At 36.6% G+C, this 10,110-nt stretch overlaps 1 long non-coding RNA gene and 1 other non-coding gene across 2 annotated transcripts; both read right to left on the minus strand.

The window, feature by feature from the left end:
• Window positions 1-907: 907 nt before the first annotated feature.
• LOC136071104 (uncharacterized) lies at window positions 908-3,374 on the minus strand. The gene is made up of 2 exons (XR_010632420.1): window positions 1,578-3,374; window positions 908-1,495 (listed from the first exon to the last, which is right to left on the minus strand). It is a non-coding gene; the product is annotated as an uncharacterized LOC136071104 (long non-coding RNA).
• Window positions 3,375-8,557: 5,183 nt separating this feature from the next.
• LOC112013909 (uncharacterized) lies at window positions 8,558-9,872 on the minus strand. The gene has a single exon (XR_010632398.1). It is a non-coding gene; the product is annotated as an uncharacterized LOC112013909 (transcript).
• Window positions 9,873-10,110: the final 238 nt, after the last annotated feature.

Consider the following 10,110-nt stretch of genomic DNA (forward strand, 5'->3'; position numbering starts at 1 on the left):
CCTAATAAAAAACACTTACTCTCTCAAAGGTAAGCCCTATTGAATGATTAGGAAGTCAATGAGATGTCATATTATTCATTCATGGTAAGACTCCTACTTGCAATTGTGCAACGCTTTCAACAAGGTAGGGAAAGCCAACGTTTTCATAAAGGCAAGCCTTATAAAGCAATATTAAAGCCAACACAACATCTTATAATTCAATCATAGCGGTCCATTACATGGTGGACATAATCATCCCTAAAACATTATGGGAAAATCAACGCAACAAATCACTATCTCATTGCCACGTGGTAATTTGCTATATGCGAGGATAAAATCCTTCCTTAAGAAATTAGCAAGCCTATGTATGTGAGAACACGATCGCCCTATGAAATGGTGACGAACAAATGCACCATGAGCCACAATACACAAAAACGCAACCCATATGTGGGGGCTTCTTGAAACTAACGAAATAGCAACCTAATACATGTCGAGAATAAGTTGACTACCAAGCGGCGAGCCAAGCTTCAATATATATGAGCAGCTATATGTGAAACCAAATCTACCCATCAATAGAGCACTGAAAAATGGTGCACAAACAGCGAGACGTGCACTTAGCCAAAGCCTGTTCACAAAGACATGGCAAGCAAGCAACATGTCTCCTGACTTGCCATTGCAAAGGCAAAGCCATATTCACAAATTATCCAATCAACCATAAGTCATTCTCAACAGACTAAGTGCATATAATCTATCAAAATTATGTTACTTCATCGCAAGGTGCACTTGACCCTTCCAAGCAAGCTTTTCTCAACATATTCAAATGGTCACAGCCATACAAGAGCTGTTTTCGCAACAAAACATGCTCATAGCCTATTGAAGAAAGGTAGAAACTCATTCTCAAAGTACAAAATGCAAACTATTCACATCCTTGAGGTACAAATCATTCTTTTCATTCCAAAATTCAAATTACATGTTGAGACATCATATATTTGTTTCTTTATACAAAATACAAATTGTGCCTACTAACCATGACAGTACAAACTCAAAGTTTCATCAATATAACTAGACAGGAGCTGCTCTATATATAAGTGGGCTGCCCACAAGGGTGAAATACAAGAGAAAATGTTTCCAAGGCAGCAGCCCATATTACACATTCTAACTAGTTCGAAATTTCAAAGCTTAGGGCTCAATACAAGACAATTGGATTAAAAAAAAAAGGGGGAAAGCAAGAAAGGAGGAAAAAAAAAAGTTGAAGCAATGTCGTAGTCCCTATCCAACATCACTATCTTTAGGACATGGGCTTGCAGTCGCTCTCTTCTTTACTTCGAAGCCGCAAGTGAGAAACGGACCAAAAAGGGTTCAAAGTTACTAATAGCGACCGCGGTTTCATCTATTGCAGCTCTATGTTGCTATCCACAGTAGCTTCAACCTCAGAAAATGATGCATTGGTAATAAGATTGGCCTCATGGATGAAAGTCGTAACGACAGCACCACAATTCTCTAAGCCAAAGGCATCCTACAAGAAACCATAGTACGGCTCACTCAATATACTATTATATGCAATCAAGAAAAGAAAATGAAGAAGATATGTGACTTACCAAGTGAGTTACACAGTTCCCGCTCAATAACAGTGTATCTCCCAAAGTACACTTATTCTATACAAGACGGCAATGCGGCACACTCAATAATCCCTATTGGCATGAAAAGGGGTTGGCAATGAGTTTTGACTTCCTACAATAGATTTTATGTTGCCAAAAAAATTTGTGCCTTCATTCTCAAACAAATGGCGCTGCGACATTACCACAAGCGAAAGCATCTCGACACAACGACGTTTCATTGAACGTTTTTTTTATAGCCATGCAACAAAGAGGAATCTCCTACTTGCTCATAAGTTACGCCATTCATCATTTTAGCGTATACAACAACTATTTTACAAGTCGACCTCTCATGCTATCATGGTCAATCTGGTCCTATCAAGGCCCAAGATGCGAGGGCTGTTATAGATGGGCAATACCACGATCAAATAATAGACACTCTATGGAATCATTAATAATGGTTTCGCCAGCACTCTCCTCATCATCACAACAAACATGAAGCAACAACTCGTGACTCCACATCTTTGTTCACGTTCGCCACAAGAATGCAATACTAGGGGCTGCTTCCACATATAGCAGCTAAGTTACACTTTTATATTACATCGCTAAGTAATATCTTTGCTCCTTTCCATGTCAAATGAGTTGCCCGAAGGAGGCCAGCAAAATCGCTCATGGCTACAACTTCATCGAAACTAATCTTGGCAAACACAATTTCGCCAAAATGACCAACAAGCAAGTAACTCAAAACTTACAGCATCACCAATGTGGTCCAATTATTCAAGATGGCATCTTATTAATCATCATTTCCTCACATGGACCGAGCCTAGCATTGGCTGCACTCCTTTGAATTTACAACCAAGAAAGTTACTTATACTACTTTCAACACAATAGCCAACTCAAGATCAAGCACAACTGCACTACAAATTGACCTTCATGTTTTGCAACTATCAGAATCAATGGAGAGTCGACTTCGATATGAAATTCAGAATCAATTACAATGACTCAACCTTATGGGTCAGAACATCGCAAAAATTTTGTGATCTCCTAAGCAAGAGCCAACCTACACAATCAACAACACTATTCATTCAAAATGTCCCTAAATACATCCGAGAGATCAGCAAAAAAATATATCAACTCACCAAGGTGAGCATCGCATCCAACTTTATCGAGCTTGCACAAAGAACATATTCAACATCCTGTCGCCACATTCGGCATCAATTTCTTACAACAAAATCCTCGCTCCTTCGTGAAGAAGGTTCCTTCCTCTTCGCTAACAACATTGCTTAGCCAAAATTGGTATAGATGGCCCAGCGGCCATGGGCAGCAATCTGTTGCAAACCTCCACTATCATCGATGGAACAACTCTACTTTTTGTCGATGGGTTTCCTCTTCCTTTAGCGATGGCACTTCGTCCCACCTAAATCCACATTTTGAATAGTGGACAGTGCTGAGCTATTCGAATTTATGCTCTCCACCAACAAAGATCTCCTCCAGCCCTCCATTTCGCCGCCATCATCTCACCACCCTTGGATTTCAGCAAATGTGGATTAAAGCAAATATTCACAGCTCTTGAAGCAAATAACAAAGAATAGAAGAAAATATGAAAGATGTATTGCTAAGAAGACAAAGTGGTTGAACGCCATAGAAGGAAAAAAAAAAGGTGGCGTGAGGCTTTTTTAAATCTAAAGACTTTCCACAATTGATATTAGGAGGATTTCCTCCTACACTCCTCCAAGAAGAGAGGAGGAAAACAAAAGCCTAAAGAAAGTGGCATGAAAGCCACTGAAAAAAAAAAAAAAAAAAAAAAAAAAAAAAAAAGAAGCAAAGTGTCGTGTTTGCTCATTGATGAAAAAACAAAGCCACAGCTGAAGCATAAAAGAAGTGAACAAAATTGAAAAGTCAAAGACCTTATACAAGGGAGAAGGACATTATATACTACAAGGCAAAAGTGACGTGGTGGATTTAGAGCCATGTACAATTTAAGTGGAGGAAATCTAGTGCTACTTGTAGGTGACTAAAGGAAGCAAGTTGCAAATTTCACAAGAAAGCTACAGGAAGCTAAGCATATTTGAAAGTTCAAAGGCCACTTACTTCCTACTGGAGCACATGGAGTGAAATTAAAAGGCCAATCTAATGGAGCAACTTAGACAACCTGATGCCCACGGTATTGACCCAAGTGAAGGCTTACTAACAATATCCAATTTTACTCCTTTGGAAAATATTAAAGGGCTCCAGACACGCATCGGGCCAGTGATGTGTTAGGCAAGCATGAAATATTTACACAAATGGACTTCATAGACCCGTAACTTCTCAACGAAAAATAAAACTTTTAGGAAGACTAATTCTCCAAACTCACAACATTTACAAGCAAGGAGAAACATCAACTACTCACATGAGTGCCACAAGCGCCACTCGTGCTCGGGGGGGCTAATGTTAATACCCATTTTCGCGACACATTTCTATAAGCCTGACTTCATTATGGGCTCAATTCATGTATTATATTTTATTTTATTCTTTTAAGCATGACCCAAGCCCATGTGACTTATATGGGAAATTCAAGATATTTGGTTCGGAGGGTATGGGTCGATTCCTTTCGAACCTTTTGCGTGAGCCCAACCCATGCGTGCTACCAAGTGGGTAAGGGACACTAGTAGCACCTCAAGCTCATGGAAGAGGTCTTGTATCCAAAATTTTCACCCCAAATTAGTTTTTATACTCTGGGTGACTGTGGGCTAAAGTTTTTGCCCTAACCCACTTTTACCTTTAAAACATAGTTGGTTCCCATTGGCCAACTTCATTTGCTAGGCCTCACTTAGGTGAGCCTCCCAATGGTCTGAAATGTCTGACCAAAGGCAACCAATTAGAGCAAACCCCCTTTATTTCCAAAATTATGTAAAAAGCTTACCAAACTCTTCCCTAAACAAAAGCAACCCAAGCCAAAACACCAAATTGGTATCATAGGGGATAAAAGCCTCTTCCACTACTTAGAAACTAGTCATTAGCAATACCCCAAATTCTATATAAAACTCTCTTTTTAGTTCAAAACAAGGGAAGCCACGTTTTACCTAGAGACCTGAAATTTCAGAGCAAAAACTCATTTAGCCAATCAACAATCTCATAAATTCAAATCTTAGGGGTGGAAATATGGGTTCAGGGGAACCTTCCCTCTCTTCCTCACAACCTCTCTCAATTTCCTTTTCTCGGTGACTGTGGGTCGAAGTTTCAAACCTGTTGGAGTCACATTCTACCCAGAAACTTGAAACTTCAGAGCAAAAACTCATTCAGCCAGTCGACAATCTCACAAATCCGAACCTTAGGGGTGGAAATATAGGTACAAGGGAACCTTCCTTCTCTTCCTCACAACCTCTCTCAATTTCCTCTTCTCGGTGACTGTAGGTCAAAGTTTCAGACTTGTTGAACCACGTTTTACCCATAGAGCTGAAACTTGAGAGCAAAAACCCACCAAGCCAGGAAACATTCTCACAATTCTGAATCTTAAGGGTGGAAATATGGGTACAGGGGAACCTTCCCTCTCTTTCTCACAGCCTCTCTCAATTTCCTCTTCTCGGTGACTGTGGGTCAAAGTTTCAGACATGTTATGTTTTTATACTTTTTCTACACTCTTATTATTAGCATTTTAATTCTCTCTTGTCAAAGCACCATTAACCTTTTGTTCATTATACATTTGGAATTTTGGGTTTGGTTCTCCACAATAAACACTTCCAAAGAACCCAAGGGGAGATTTGGGTCATTCTCGCATTTTCGGCCCTTGTCAAAAAACGTCCCCAACACCTTTTAAAAATATCACCTAATTTAATGTCTTAATGCCCTAAGGACATCCATTAATTTTCACATTATATATATATATATATATATACTTATAGATAAATTAATTCAAAGTTGTGAGTTAAGATTTGTTTGGTTGTAATTGTAGAAGAGAAATCAACCCTTATGCGACTCTGCCACGAGGACTAATGGAAAATGGATTGAGATTAGCAATTGCATCATGTAATTACCCTATTTCCTTCACAAATTTTCTTACCTTTCTAAATTTTTAACTTTTACTTTTTACTTTTTACTTCTTTTTAATATTTTTATATTTAGTGGTTGAGATTGAAAGTTGTAACTTTCAATCTCAACCTAGGGTATTGCACTTGATCTCAATATGTGTTCCGTTAGATTGAGATAAGGTGCAATTACAATATGCAAATGCATCATGGAATTAACCCTATTTCTTTACATTTTTTTTTTTTTTTACATTTTTAATCTTTTAACTTTAGCTTTAACTTTTTATTTATTTTTAATATTTTTTTATTTAACGATTGAGATTAAAAGTTACTTTTTCCAACTTTCAATCTCAATCCTACGTTGCAGTTGCAATTGCATTAGGTGCACAATCCATGGAACACCAGCAATAAATAGTAGGTATTTAATATAATATTAGATCAGGCATGTAGAGGTCAAATGAGTGGTAATCATTTACAAAACATTCAATGAATGAAATGAGACGCAGCATTTGATAAAATAAGGATGTGTTTGGATACTGCTTATTTGCTGAAAACTAAAAACTTTTTGCTAAAAAAACTGTAGTAAAATAATTTTAAAATGACAAAACACTGTTGCTAAAACCTGTTTTCGTTTTTCACTTCATGGTTAGTCAATGAATAGTGCCCCTCCCAAACATAAAACACGCAAACCGCAACTCCCAAACGCACGCTAAGTAAATTTGATAACGGAGTTTTAAAGAATAGGCATAAGAAATTGAGGCAATATTTGTACAAAATAGAGGTTCTCCTAGCTAGTAGTGGATTTGAATGGAATGAATGACATAATATTCATAAGTTTTGTGGTATTTCTTTCGGATTCAGATCTCCTAGATTTCCTAAGGTACTCTATCAAATAAATTTCTTTAAATCTCAACCATGCTTTAATGATTTAATGGGGTAGATTTTTTCATATTAGCATTCCACTAACAATAACCTTAATTGTTTTGTTTACAACATTATTTTATTATTTTAAGAATATTGTTAGTGGAATGTTGACATGACGGAAACTATACCATTAAATCATTAAAGTGTGGCTAGGATTTAAAGAAATCTATTGATAGAATACCCTAAAAAATCTAGAGGATCTGAATCCTTTCAAAATGTTTGTTTTTATTTGTTACCTTTTATTTCTTTTATTTAATTTTTTTTAAGAAACTTGTTACCTTTTATTTCTAAAACGTATATACCAACTTTAATGATTATTTTTTCATATCATATATTATGTGTGTTAATTAAGTGTATCAGTCCTCTTGGGATATTACAGGCCTAACTATGAGACTATATAAAAGAGATTTTAAAGAAGGTTTTACACACAAACCATTTTACATAATTTTATTCACAGCCCAAAAAACAACTGATTTAAATTATTTTTTGAGATGAATGTAAAATATTTTGTGTGCAACGAATATTTCTCAAGTTTTTAATTTTTCTAAGTCAAGACAACAAGATGTTAATCTTTTACATTAAAAATAAAAAATAAAAAACGAACACTGGGATGGGAGATTGTGATAGTCTCTGAAGACCTACAAGTACTTTCTTGGATGTTTCACAACCTTCAATTTCAAATTAGTCATGTTTTAAGAAGTTGCAAACCGCTACTAAAAATAGCAAACAATGCATGTAAAAGTGGAGTCCCATGTTTTACCTGTTCTCTAAGGCTCCGCTTGGGAGTTCATAAAGGAATGGAATGGAATGGAATGAGATAATCATAAGGGAATAGAAAGGAATGGAATGGAATGGAATGTATTTAAGCAAGGGAAAGGAATGGAAAAGAATGGAATGGAATGGAATTAAGTAACCTTGTTTGGATGTTTTAAAATAAAGGAATGGAAAGGAATGAAAATGAATGGAATGTAAGTAATCCTGTTTGGGAGCAACATGGAGGGAATGGAATTGAATCATTTTATGACAATATTACTATTAAACCCCTGTTTTAAAATAAAGGGTTGAATATATAGGGGTTTTTTAGGAGTTTTAGTAAAAAAATCATTAAATCTAATTCCATTCCCTCCCATTTCTCCCAATTTTGGGGGGAATGAAAATTTGAGATTTTAAGAGAATAGAAAGGAATGGGTGTTCCCTCCTACCCATTCCATTCCCTCCCACTTAAACTCCCAAACAAGTGAATGGACTTTCCATTCCCTCCATTAAAACTCCCAAACAAGAGAATGAAAGAATATTCTAAAATTATTCTTTTTATTCCTTTCCATTCCATTCCATTCCCTCCTCTCAAGCGGAGACTAAGAATTTGACTTTCTTTCTTTCTCTTTTATTTTACTCATTTATCCCTGTAAGCCAAGTGACTTTATTTCTTTTCTTTTCTTTTTTCCCCATACTGTTATTTTGTGTGCTTTCAAAGCAAAAATCATTTATTAAAATATATAGTCTACCCAAGCTATATATAAACTGAAAAAGCTATATATATATATATGTATAAATTGAAATAAGTTATAGATTGAGTTTCGACAAACTGTATATATATCAATTAAAACTACTTCTAAATGTTCAACAAAAATGAATAAGTTTTGTGGTGTAATACAATTTTATTTATTTTACATTAGAGTTTACCAAGTTTTCAAAAATAAGAAAATTTTAAGTAAAATTTTTTCCTTAAGAAAACAACAAAAGTGCAATTTTTACTTTTTAGGTGTTATTCCATAAGTTCCAGAGTTGAATTCAACTATGTGATTGTACTGACCAATAAATCATATGAATGAATGAATTTTTTTTGAAAATAATAACATTAATCATATAATTAAATCGAACTGAAGAATATAAAATACACCGTAATTGGGACAGTAATGAATTTTTTTTTTTTTTTTTTTCAAAATCATAAGTTCATGTCTTTTGTCTCATCCCAAACATGGCCCTAAAGAAATCCAGAAGGAGGTTTTTTTTTTTTTTTTTTTTAGATCAAATCCAGAAGAAGTTTCAAACTTACACATGAAATTGTCATGAAATCTATATCAGATTTCCAAATTCTCCATCTGAATACTGCTCTTGAGAGGCACGTACTCCCCAAGATACCCACCAAGATGGTCATGCAAAGCTAATTTATCAATCCCTTGATGATGAAAACTCTTACAAACATAGTAAAAGACGCTCTGCACCAACAACCCACCAAATTCACAATCACCAACACACCCACCAAGAACCCTCCAACCACAATCCTCACAAAGACACCAAATTTTTCACCTCCATGCACAACCACTGACCCAAAAACTCCACCAATAACCCACAGATCGCCAAGTACAAAAAAACAAGCACAAAGGCGTAAAGGGTCTTTCCCTTCAACAACTCATGGCTCTTTTTCATGGCAGCAAACCCATAAACCGGTTCCAACACAGAAACCACGCTAGCCAAGTGCCATAGTGCAGTGATATAGACATGAACAAAGAGAAAGAGTATGAAAATGATCAAAATTGCAAAAACAAGCAAAAAGGTGTTCTGGGTATCAATGGCTACGACCAATAACACCAGGAAAGCAAGGAAGACAAAGTTGTAGATCACCATTAGAAGAGAAACCCATAAGAAGGTAACGAATAGGCGCTTGAAAACGCTGGGAATGGCCGAGATTGTGCAGGAGAAAGAGACTGGCTTTGAGGTGTAGAGAGAGGCTACAGTGAAGACTATGGCCGCAGTGGAGAGGAGAGAGAAGGCAAAGAGGAAGATGAGGTAGAGGAATTGGAAGAGGAGGAGGAGAGTCCATTGGTGTCGGGTTTGGGTCGGGTCGGGTTGATAGTTTTGGAGATGGGTCAGGAGTGGGTGGGTGAAGAGAGAGTGAGCTAAGATGGCAAAGGAGAGAGGGAAGATGAGAGTTAAGGTGATTAGGTAAAAGGTTTTTGGGGATTGTTTGGGGATGGAGATTGATTCTTTGAGGATGTCTGGGATTGTTAAGAATTGTAGATGTTCCGGTGGGAGATCCATGGGTTTGATGGGTTTGGAATCTGGATCTGACAAAGCTTGTGTTTGTAGAAAGTTCTGTGAGAGAGAGAGAGAGAGAGACAGAGAGGTTGATGATGATAAGGACTTATTGATGGGTGATAATAATGTGCAGAGTCAAGAGGAGGGCACGTTTTTAATTTGATATATTTTTTTTTTTTGGGGTTGTTATTGGGTATTTGGGACATTTGTTGGTTGTGGTACCTAACCTTTGGGCTATTTTGGGCATGTGAGTTGGGAGAGTGGACTACTTTGACTTCTTTTGAAGTTCTTGGCCATGGTCATGTAGGATGTGTTTATGTTAGGGAATTAGAATTGGATTCTACACATAATAAGGATGGTTAGGGATGAGATTAAGACATCATTTTGGAGGTATGGAATGATTAGGAATTGGAGGTTTTCTAGGGAGATTCATGGGCTTGGATCTGACAAGTTTGCGTTTGTAGAAAGTTAAAGGGATGTTGTTAATGATGATGATGATTTTGTTGATGAGTGATGATGAGGGCAATTGATTGTCTGGTTGGGGCCCTTGACCCAAGAAACATACA

Source organism: Quercus suber, unplaced genomic scaffold (genome assembly GCF_002906115.3).
Source record: "Quercus suber isolate HL8 unplaced genomic scaffold, Cork oak 2.0 scaffold_285, whole genome shotgun sequence".
Classification (NCBI taxonomy): Eukaryota; Viridiplantae; Streptophyta; class Magnoliopsida; order Fagales; family Fagaceae; genus Quercus; species Quercus suber.